The following is a 12,359-nucleotide window of genomic DNA, read 5'->3' on the forward strand; positions in this document are numbered from 1 at the left end:
AACTCAACAAGTCACAAAGCCAAGAGAAGGGCAAGTGGGAACATTTCACTCTTGATCAACTGCTCACTTTATTTTTGGAAAAATATCTAAAATAACTTTTGTGTTCTGCACATCATAGACAAAAAATAAACTTCTACATTTAAATCACTTTTATCAAAGCCTCCACCTTTTTCATTTATGAAAACCAGCTTTACTTATGCTTAAATGGGATCTCAAGTTTTTCTAGAAAAATCTGTCCTTCAAATTCAGCTCTTGAACATATGGATAAATCTGGTCTTGACATACACAGGAAGATCACACAAAAAGACACTTTAAGGAGAGGATACCCCACTTATCATCATATTGTCTTATTCCTGAACCTCTTCCATGTTCATCCCTCTCACCATCCATCTAATATTTTTGGGGAAGTATAAAGATACAAAATAAAAAGGAAGGGGAAAATGTAAGAGGCTTAGCTTTGCTATGCTTATAAAGAGCATTTTCTTCTTGCAGCCACAATCTGAACATTCTCTTTGGAGCTCCTACATAAGTAACACAACGGTGATAGCTAAACAAATAGCAATTTGAAGGATGTTCTCCCCCAGGCAGGAGGGAGCACTGCACTAAGGAATATCTACCACATTGATATCAAACTCAGCTGTAAAGCAATTTTTGTACCTATTATTTAGTTGTGTGTACCAAATGCGGAAGAAAACATCTGGTGAGTTAACAGAATTCACCTCAAAGACAGAGTTGACACTTCAAGAGAAAAAATTGAATCAGAAGGGATTATTTAAAATAACCCCGTTACGAAACCAAACAAAATCCACACACACAACCCTAAACTCCTTCCTGCCCTGTCTTCTGTAAAACCCCAGATATCAATGAGTTTCAAGGTTTTTTCCACAGTTTTTTCCTTGTGAAGAAAGTAGCAAAATCCACTATGATAACAGAGGGGGCTCTGGCCTCAGGCACAGAGCTGGGCAATTAACAAATTATTATGTACCCTGGATATCTGGCAAAAGCCAACAAAGACATTTATGGCAAACTGAAGTTCATTCTCTTTCTTTCTTTCTTGCTGCTTTGTTTAATCCTTAGGACATGGTGGACATTATTTTATATTCTAGCATTTATATGGCAACTTTGAGTTCATTTTTATGTTGCAATGTATCTTCTTTCAGAAGAAAGCACACTTAGCTTCACAGTGGTTGGTTTTGCCCATTTTTGCAATAACTAAGCAACAGGAAGATTAAACTGGGGATGTGTCAGGGAAAGGTGAAATGGAAAATAGGGGTCTCAAATCTCTTCATCTTGTAATGACTGTACAGCCAGAGGAGAGATTGGCGAGTTTATGTAATAGATGAAGGCCAAAAGTCTTGATGGTGTTGAAATATGAGAAGTGATGGATGCAATTTCAGAGCTTTGTATGGCATTTGGGATTCCAGTTTGCAGGGCAGTTGAAATATTCTGCATTTGTTATTTGAATACGTGAATTGCCTGAATATCCAGACACAGAAATGTGCTGCACTGATGCTCTGCTGTGGCTCGAAGGCTTAGATTGACATGTACTGGACAGAGCTAGAGGGGATGTCTTGATTGAAGACAGACACAATTTAATAATGATGAAATAGTAAATAGGGATTGGCAAGAAAATGGAGCCCCTACTGGAAATAAAAGTTCAAGTACTTTAATGCTTTTCATTCCTCCTGATTCTGCTAATTGTCTGAGCTCTCACCAAAAAAAACCCAAACAAAACAAACACCAAAAAAACTCCCAAAAAAGCCAAACAAACAAACAAAACCAACCACAGCCACAAAACAAAACAAAAAATCAAAACCCAACCAACCAAAAAATAATCCTCCTCTGGATTCTACAGAATTGTTTTAACAGCATTTTGGCTTGAGAAACAGTCTCAGGACACAGTGACTGCAATTCTACTGGCCTTATGTTTTTTCAGTTAGTGTCCAATGAGCAATAATGAGTCAAATGAGTGACAGCAACACAATTTCTTAAATCATGTTGGGGTAGGAAGAAAAGAAAGTACATTACAAACATATTCTACAACTTAGACCTAGACCTTAGAGGATGGTATTAAGAAGAAAAGAACAATAAAACATAAGCAAAATACAATAAAATGTCAAACTATTTGCAAGCTTTACCAAATACGTCTCCAAAAGAAAAAATTATGACTATACAAGTTTCAAGTAATCTGTGATGTGGAAATTTTACAAATAATGGAAATCATCCACAGTCTTTGGGAGAGCAAAACAATTCTTTTGCATCAGATGATCTATAAATCTGAAATACTTTCACATCACTAAAATTACTGATCCTTTACACTGTTTTGGGTACTTGTTTTAAAATAAGAAATCTATAATACTGAGATTGCTTGCTGGTGTTCTGGTTCAGGGGGTTGTTCATAGTTTCTCTGCTAAAGGTTGGTAAAATGTTAACAGAGAAACTGCATAAACCACTGTATAGACTCCCATTAGATATTACATTGTAAAAGAAAAACTTTCAAACATGACATGATCAATGAATACTTTAAGTTTCTTACTCCAAGACAAAAGGGCAACTCCAAAACATTAGACTGGTTTAAATCAGTGTTTATCCACAGGTTAACACACCTCTCAAAGCTCTGATATTTTCCTGTCCCTATTCAGCAGCTTCAAAAGAAACAGAACTTTAAATATTCAGTCAGAAGTGTTTTGTCCTGTCTCTTTTGAGCTACTGATTGTACTTCAAGATATTTGAGTCAGATTTTAGGTCAGGTTTCCAAAGCCACAGTAATGCCACACTGCATTTACTTGAAAACCAGAACAAAAAAGTTTTCCCATGCTATTTATTTCAGGCTGTATGAAACTGTATGTTGAAATAAAAAAGAAAAATAAATTTCACATCATTGAAGAAGTTATCTAATTCCAGTTATATCCAGCATTTATTAGAGTCTCTTAAAGATTACCATGTACCTTTTTGAATTTTTTGTAAACTTTTCAATAAGATGGGAACTCTGTTTTATCTTTAAAATGGAAAAGGCATGAATGGTTAAAAATATTTTAATTCTTCTCAATAATGCTTACAACAACATTCTATAAAATAAATGTTGATAAAGATGATGGAAGAAATCTATATACAGATTTATGTGAAGTTTTGGGTACCAAGAAAGCAGAGCACTACACAGCAAGCTAAGCTCAAAAGAAAAATAAACTGCATAATCAGCAGATAAGACCTATACAAAAAAGTTCTTTTCCCTCTTAAGGTATATTAAGTTGTAGCACACTTATATTAACTCCAAAACTAAAAAAAAAATGAAAAAATTATATATATATAGTTTTGTCTTTTTTACCAAAGATCTTTTCTGAAAGCATTTATTTTTTACCTTTTCCTTGCATTCTTCTAGCTCAGTGAAAGCTGAAAACACTACAAGGCTTTCATGAATTCAAACACATATTTAGTTAAGACATACAGATGAAATATACCCATGCTGTAAGTTGTTTTTCTTTTTTAAACTTGCCTCCCTTCGTGTAATTTATTAGTCATTCATATAAAACCATAATATAAATAATTTATAGCGTCTAGGATAAGGTAATTAATCTTCTTCCTTTATTACAGTTAGAGGTCAATTCATTAAAATTCATATGCACCATTTACACTGTATTTTCCTACTCTGTCCCACCAAAGCTTGTGGTTACAAGCCTTTGGATGTAATTAAACCATAGTGCTAGAAAACTGCCTCTCTGTGTTCCATCTGCAAATGCACTTGGCACATAAAACAACAGAGTAGAAAATGGCAAAAGAAAAACCAACTCATTTTGTAGAGTCTGCAGGAAATCTCATGCTCTCAGGAATATTGTCTTGGAAGTCAGTTTAAGGACAGGCTCAAAAATTAAGCAAAATGATTACAGAGAAAGGCCAGATGTTTAGAACCCCAAAAATACGCTGAACTCCTACATCCTACTCTGGTGCATTTTCTCCATCCTCTGCACAGTGCCCTGGGTTTTACCCCTTTCCTGTGTCAAGCTCAAAACCCATCCTGTGACTTGAAAAACATCCAACTCCTGACACCAAACTCTCCCCGAGCTGTGATTGCACCGAGCATCTCACGTGCCCCGAGCGGCCCATGGGAAGCTCTGCAGCAGAAACGGAACAAAATCACACACTAGACACTGAAACATCAGCAGCAGGAAAAAAAATCATCAGCCCCCTCCCATCCTAAGCCCTTTGGCAATTCACCAACAAGGCCTTTACCCAGAGCATGGCTCTGGGTGCACGAACTCTGTGCTGCAATGCCTGTGCCCTGCCTTCTGAGCCTGCAAGACATGCACAGAGCTTTCTGAAGGCAATCATACTCTGTACATTAAATCTTCCAAGTCTCAATGCCTGTGAACAACAAAGCTGCAATTCGTCAGTGCACAAGCATTATTATAACAGGATTACAATATAGACAAAATGTATGAGGACATCATCTCATGAGGACAGACATCATCTTTTCTCTAACCCAAGACAGACACTTGTTTGGGGCAGGGAAGGGGGGAGTGGGTGGAAAGCAGCACGTGTGCAAAGGATACAGTACAATGGTATTTGCAAATTTCAGATGCTTTCTGACTGAAATTGCTCAGAAAATGTCACTGATCCAAAAATAACCCATTAAAGAATTATGAAAGGAAAAAAAAAAGTGTATTAGAAGCTTTAACTCCAGACACTAGGGCAGATTCAATATGGTCCAGTTGATTTAACTGCTGATTTCTAAACTACAGGGAGTTAAAACCCGAGGTAGCAAATTATGAGGGTTAAGAATTGCTTTATGAATGCAAATGTTTTCTTTCCTTTTTTTCCCAGCATAGCACTTTCCTTAGCACACACTTCAGCTCCGAGTCTTTTCATCTGCTAACTTCAGTGATCTTCAGCTCAGCCTGCTGGAATCCTGTCTAAGTGTCAAAGGCCTTCCCCTCAAAAAAACAGCCAAATTGAGGATACTCAGGAAGCCTTTTAAACATGTGCAGGAAATCCCATTAACTTCAGTAAAATACAAAAGTCTGAACTTCATGCCTTGTGCAGTCTGCACTACAAGCAGCAAGACCTTATCTTGTACAGCAAAGAAAGGGAGTTATTCTAGTGCCCTACTAGGAGGGTACTGCATAACAAATATCCCAGTGATGCAGATGACATCCTGACAGCTGCAGTGCAGTCCACTCCTCCTTTGGGGTGATACTTTGCTGGGTAAACGCCACAGTAAGACTTGTGGGGTCAGCAACAGCCAGAGTTCTAGTTCATTTTTCAGGTATTTCATAGAAAATGGCTACTAAAAATAGAATTTGTCCATTGTTAAAATCCTATGACCTGTTCTCTGGATAGTTTTAACAGCCCTGAGCTTTGGATCAAGAAGGAGAAACTTTAAAGGGAAGAGGGTGAGGTCAGAAGATGATTTTTCATCACCAATGTGGCCTGTGTCATGTTCATTTTTAGACATCCAAGCCAGAAGTTTTGGACACTCATACCCTTAACAGAAATTTCCTGGAGTCTCCAGTGACTCTTGTTTATGAAAACTGAAATACTTCAAAGATTATGTTTTCACTAAGCAAGTCCTCTTCACATAGTTCATAAACGTGACTGTATAGTGCACATGCAACTTCATAACATAATAGACCTGAATTCCTCCAAGACATGTCTTGAGACAGAAACATGGATTTCCTGAATTACCAGCTCCAGAATGGGCCAGGGATAGAAACTAAAGATAGCAGTCAAATCTAAAATCTCATAAAGTAGAAGCTAAAAACAAAAATGTTCAGAAGATAGGCAGATTTGGGGGCTTAGATCACTAAAGAAATGAGGATTAGGAGCTTGATAAAGAATATAAGACTTCCTCTGGAAGGTAGAAAAAACAAGGACACGGATAAATGCATTTTTTGAGGAAAAAGAAACCAAGAAGTGGAAACTGAAAATGGTTGAGAAGTAGAAGTACATAAATATTTGCATTTTATAGGATAAATCTTTCTCAGCTTTAGGGAAAAAGGCAACATTGGGTAGCTCTATCAGCAGAACACAGAATACTATGTTTCCCTATATACAAAAGAAAATGAAAACTTGCCAGGAACTTTCACATATAAAACACATTTTACATGCTTTGGCAAAGAAAAATTGTAAAGAAGAAATTTATTCTTCTGTAGCTTAATGCTTATTTCTCCATATGATGTCATTGCTTGAAATTACTGAATTACCAGTAGTTATGTTCTGGCTTTATTTTTAGGTAGATAACTTTAAGTCATAACGCTTTATGTGCTTTTACATAAAATAATAATGTGAAATTCCTGTCCCAATTAAGGCAATGTGCATTTTGACACTAAGTTCAGTTAAAGCCGAATTTATATGATTTATGAAATGTGATTATGAGATGTGAACTCTTTGGAGAACATTCTAACTAAGGAATACATTATGAGCAGTGCATCTCAGCAACATCAAATTACTCAGTGGAGATCCTACAGATAACTTGGCATTGATTTGAACAAGCTGCACAACAAAACCTGTTTTGCATGAAATATACTGCACAAAACAGTCTTCTGGCATAAGCACATATTTTGGCCCCCAAGAGAAGGTCTTTCAATAATGACAATCCCATGAAAATCTGCTCTTACATTAAAAAAAAAAAAAAAAAATGGGGAAAATCTGAAGTGGAAGACTCCTTTGTTAGTAGGTCATTCTTATTACAAGCTAATTTGACCAAAAGCATCAAGTGCCTTGTCTAATGGACTTGATAATATTAGTAATTAGTCACCTGTTGGCTATTTCTAAGTAATATGACACACATTGCATGTATTCTGATATGTTTAGATGTTCATGTATCTATAAATATGTTTGATTCTCTTGCAAATTTTTTTTGTTGTTTTTAGTTCTGAGTTTTGAGTGGATTAATATTAAATTAATATTTATTAATAACCAAATTAATATTAAACATTCAACAAGAACTTAGTAAATGCTTTGGTCAATCCAAACCTGTGTTCTTCAGAAAAAACAGTCTAGCTATGAATTTTGTAAAACTCCACTCCCAATATCGATATGTAAACCTTCTGACCCTTTCTGATAAGCACATTTTGAATTTTCATATGCATACAAGAATTAGCCTCATCATCACCTTTTAGGTAGTGGACCACATAGCTGTGGGTCTTCATGCTTTGAACTGCCTTTAAGCTTACAAGTTATTTTTATTAATACAAAAGAGATTTCAACTCCTTCATCAAATTTATCTATTGATAGTTGTCATAACAAATAGACTACAGAGAATGTAAACCTGAATTCTGAACTACCAGTCTTAATACTGAGTCTCTATGCCTCAATATTAAGACCAAGAATATCTTGTTTACTATATCTAAGGAACAAAACTGGAATTAGATGATGAGTCTGTCCCACAATTATGGGAATTTCAATAGCACTTTCCTGATTATGTCCTGATAGATGAAAGTCTATCTTTGGGAAAGTATTTGATGGTGTAAAAATGCTTTCATTCATATCATAAGGGCAGAAAATGTTCATAAACAAGTTATGTTTTCCAATATATTTAGTTGTGCTCAAAATCCATTTCATTTATCTTGCTTACTAATGCTGACCTTTAATTCAACAGAGATTTCTTATGTGCAGCCTCATTTCATTTAAAAATACATAAAAGCTTGAGATCCCCAATTTTTAACCCCTCTATAATTTCATTTAACTTTCTTCCATATTTAATAACTCCATGCTCACTATATGAAGCTGCCCCATTCTTACACACTTTAACTCTTGTTTGGACTGAAAGATCTACAGAACATGTATTTATTTTCCATTATGAGAGTTTACAGCATGCATGTAAAATAAACCTGACCCTAGTCCTTATTCCTTAAATAAACAAGAATGGAGTGTCCTCTGAAGAGTTTTGTCAGATGATATCTCAACAGGGCTTCCAGCACAGTGGTTTCATGGACTGGCCACCAGTATCTTGCAAATAATCCAGATATTTCAAGCAATGCTGAGGAACATACAGATCACTAGCAAACATTTTTACCAAGACAGTGTGTTTTCATAGGGAGGGGAGAAAGAAAAAAAATTCACTGATTATGCAGAAAAGCAAGAACATCCCCCAATAGCACCAAAGACAGACCTCACCAAGGAGTTACAGATCTGCAGGATGCCCTGTTTAACTAAAGAACCAATTTGCATGAATAATACCTCTCTTATTGCCTGAAATACTAAAACTAGGGAATTCCAATTGCTGCTGTTTCTTCCTATGAATGGTGTCAATTATGACATCTCTAAAATGAACATTGCAGCTACTACAGAACATTTGCTGAGCACATTTTCAAAGGTACTAATTTTTCAGCACCTTAGGTTAGCAGGTTTTTTCTTTGTAAATAGTATCTTAAGTTGAAGTTTCAAAAAACAATATTAAAGTAACTTAGGTTTTATACAATTATGTCTCAAGAACTTCAGCCGTACTCTGTTGGTGTGAATGGCATTTTGCAAAATTCAAAGTTAAAATCCCTATTAGATTATGAGCCTAAAATAAATGAACAAAAACCTTAAGAAATTGTAACCTTTATAAAATTTCATGCCACACTATTTTGATAGCACAGTCTCTTGTGTGCTATCACAAATTTAATCTCACTGAAACCCCAAGCTCCTACAGAAAAGCCTACACATTTGGAAATCTTGGGAAATGAGATAAATCCTAATGCCATGGATTTTAAAGGAGTAAGTAATTTGGGTTTATTTTAAATAGAAGAAAGTACTGATGTTCATCTTTTCATTATTTGTTCAAAACTACAGCTTTCCATACAGCAGGGGCTTAAGGATATTCCTGTAGAGAGAACCTGACCATATAAAGGACAGGTATTGCTTCAAATTACCTGTCCTTTACTTAATCATGAGAAATGGAGTCCCAGTACATCCATTTGCAAGTGCTTCCCTCTTCTGTATTCAGATATCTCTTAAATCGAAATGTACCTCAAAATAATATAGTAACTGATTGTCCATCCTCACCCCAAACCTCTCAGAATATGCCTTTAAATATTGGCATGTATTACATGACCCCATCCATCGACAAAATAACAGCTACATAACTATTAGTACCACCAAAGTACAATGCACATACCAATTGATGGTGTTTTCTGTCTGTCACAGCAGAAAGCAGGAATGCAGGAAATAACCAACAGGGAGGATAAAGATAACACTGCAGTGCCTTCTGCTTTGGTGGAGTTGGATCCATGACCATCATTTGTTAGAGACTCTCTATTTTCTCCTTAAGAAGAGATTTCTGGTGCAGAGTCCAACTTCTTTTCACTTTTATACAATGCCTCTTATTATTTTGTGTCCTGACTGAAGCTTTTACACACTCCAATACAAATAATAATCTGTCTACCCCAAAAAATCAATAGGAGAGTGGGTGTTCCAGAAATTCTAATAGTCAAGACCTATGTGTTTCAGGCTCTCCATGACAGAAGAATGCACATAATTACATGGGCTATATAATCCATATGGAGAGCATATTGACATCCTGATTTTCATAACAATACTGCAGTTTTCAACCATATTCTAGCTACACTTTAATTTTTTCTAGTTCATTTATTTTCTTTTAAGAGCTTACTACAGACATAGGAATTGCCTGAAATAAATATTTTTTTTAGGCTCTGATGATGTTTCGGATTATAAGCAGCTCTGACTTTATAACACGATGTTTAATTTAATTGTCTTTTATGGTCCTTCTCATTTTCAATGCAGTCTTTATTTTTTCCAAGGCAACCTTCTTTTTTTCTCTCATATATTTCCTACAGATTTAAACCTAAAGTTATGATTCATCCTACTTGAATGGTTTATTTTTTTCTTCAAAACTCTCTCACCTCTCTTTTGCACTTCAACCTGAAAATGCCTCTTATTTTCCTTGCTCCCCTCAACACTCCCAAGTGTCTCCTAATTTCTAGATGTTTTGAAACATATCAGTCTATTTACATGGAAATTAAGATTGCCAACAGTCTAGTTTTAAAATGCAAATTCATACATTAGCAAATACTCCGTCCTCATATCAACATCTATGTATTTAAAAAAATATTGAGTACAGGTGGTGCTCAGAGTGAAAGTGTGGCAGAGTTTACTTGTATTAGGAGTCAGAATCACCAAGCACTAAGCCCTGTTCCAGTCAGAGCATTGAACCAATAACATATTCATGTCACCACATGGCTCCAACGACAGCACCAAGATGCTTTTTAGATTTCAGCCTTTTTAGGAATGACAGCAAACTATCAAATTCCACAACAATGTAAGACAGCTTTCCAACAGCATTCCAAGCAACCTGCCTGTACAGCTCTCCCTCTCTTTTTAGCCTGATCATATAAACAAGAAAGGAAGGAGATATCCAGGTACAGGAAAGTGAACCTAGTGATCATTTGAATGTAGGGGTCACCTTTAGCCCTCCCTCTGATATTAAGCACAACTGAGGCCATCATTCTGGGCTCTGCATAGCCTTCCATAAGCTGCCAGCATAAATATTACTCTAAGGTTTCTTTTGGGATCTTTCCTTGTTCCAAAAGTTTTTAGTTCCTGTCTTTTAAGGCATTTGTGCCCTGTTCAAGCAATGCCAAAACGCTTTTAGACTCGTGGCACGTTGAACAGGGGACCTCACAGTAAACAAAAAACTATGGCAAGGCTGACCAATCTTCCTGGGTGCATAAAACTACGTGGTAAAATCTCCTCCTCATTAAAAACCACAGCAGGGCTGCAACTGGCTCGCACGTGGGAGATGATGGTCCCTCTTCTCTGCTGTGGGATGGGATATTTCACTCACTTGCACGGCAACCAAGTGACATCTGCTACAGTGATTCCTACTCTGCAGATCTTCCCAACAGCAGGCACTGAGATCAGCCACCTCCTCCTCCCCCAGCACAGCCCTGCTGCTTGTCAGGTGATCACACACTCTGGGAACGGGGGGCTCATGAACTCCAGGAGAGTCACGTGTGGCTCATGACTTATGGGCAGCCCCTGGGTCTGCTGACAGGACTACAGCAAATGAAGGGAAATAAAATGATGATGGAAAACTGCTGTTTTGAATCTTGATGTAAAACATCATATGGTGTTACAGGCTACCAAGCAGACGAAAAAGAGTAAAATAATCAATGGTTGTCCAGACAGGACATCCAGCCCTCGGGCACCACGATCTCTCTGTACACTCTTCAGAAGTTGACAACTTACCTATGTTTTTCCTCCAAAAATGAAAATACACATCTTAGAGAAAACACCTAATTCTGAGAAACTCTGAAAGATTGGATGAAATCAATACTTTTTTCCTCCAAAACAGAATAATTAATTGCTCACAAGAGCTTGACACAAGTACTTGCATAAGATAAAGTCTTGATGCCTATGAATTCATTGAGCAACAATTTCTGTCTAATCTTAAAAACAGCTAAGCTTCCATTCATTACTTATTAGTATTCCTGGATAATTACACAGATAATTTCTTAATTACTGCTGTCTGCTGTAAAAAGAGTTTTCAGGGCTTCAGCCAGTGCAGAAAAACTTGTTTGTCAAACAAAAGATGGACTGATGAAAGAAAAATTCTACACATTTGGGGAGTTCTTTAGTTAATTGGTTATGTCTCATAACTCAGTACCAAGCACTACTTTTTCCAGCTTATCACTTTGTCCCTAATTATCAACTACTTCTATGAATTGTTAATAGGAATGAGTTTGACCCGTGATACATCAGCTCTTGTCCTACAATGTTGCAGATGGGACATATTTTATTGCAAATTTCATTTCATGCTTTTTATTGTGAAAAGTATGGAACACTGAATAATAATTATATATTTTACAGTTCATTCATTTCAAACTGATCATTTGATATTCATTACTTCAGTGACAGACACGTCCTGTCAGCTTTATCCCTCATTATGCACAGAATATCTGCATTTGAGCAAGCAACAGAATTTTGAAAGGAGATTGCAACCAAGTTTCCATTAAATAAAAACATCAAAACCCCAAAAAGTCCCTGCCAGCTTACCTTGTTACATTAACTTTAGGGGCTGCTGTCAAAGGAACAGCTGACTAAAATCACATTTCTGATACTTTTTTTACAACCTGGTTGAAAAACTAGGTTTGGGCATGAAAATATACAACTATATAAATCATTCCTATGAAATCTGAAGAAAAGGTTAAAGCTCCGGGACATATTTTCAAGAAATAAACTTGAACTTCAATTTTTCCCAATATTTCACATGTTACAAAGAAATCATTATTTTTGGTATTTCAAAAGGTCGCCCTGGTGATAGTCAATGATTACTTGAAAATGTGGGTAACAAAGGAGAACTTTTTTTCTGAGCTTCCTAAAGCAACTATTCCACAGTTTCTATGCACCAATTTCAAGTA

The 12,359-nt window shown here is 36.3% G+C and overlaps 1 protein-coding gene across 1 annotated transcript in view; it reads right to left on the bottom strand.

The window, feature by feature from the left end:
* The window catches only part of CLSTN2 (calsyntenin 2), a 318,827-nt gene that overhangs the window by 184,573 nt on the left and 121,895 nt on the right, over positions 1 to 12,359 (bottom strand). The gene's annotated exons all lie outside the window — the stretch shown is intronic.

This window comes from Pseudopipra pipra, chromosome 10 (genome assembly GCF_036250125.1).
Source record: "Pseudopipra pipra isolate bDixPip1 chromosome 10, bDixPip1.hap1, whole genome shotgun sequence".
Taxonomy (NCBI): Eukaryota; Metazoa; Chordata; class Aves; order Passeriformes; family Pipridae; genus Pseudopipra; species Pseudopipra pipra.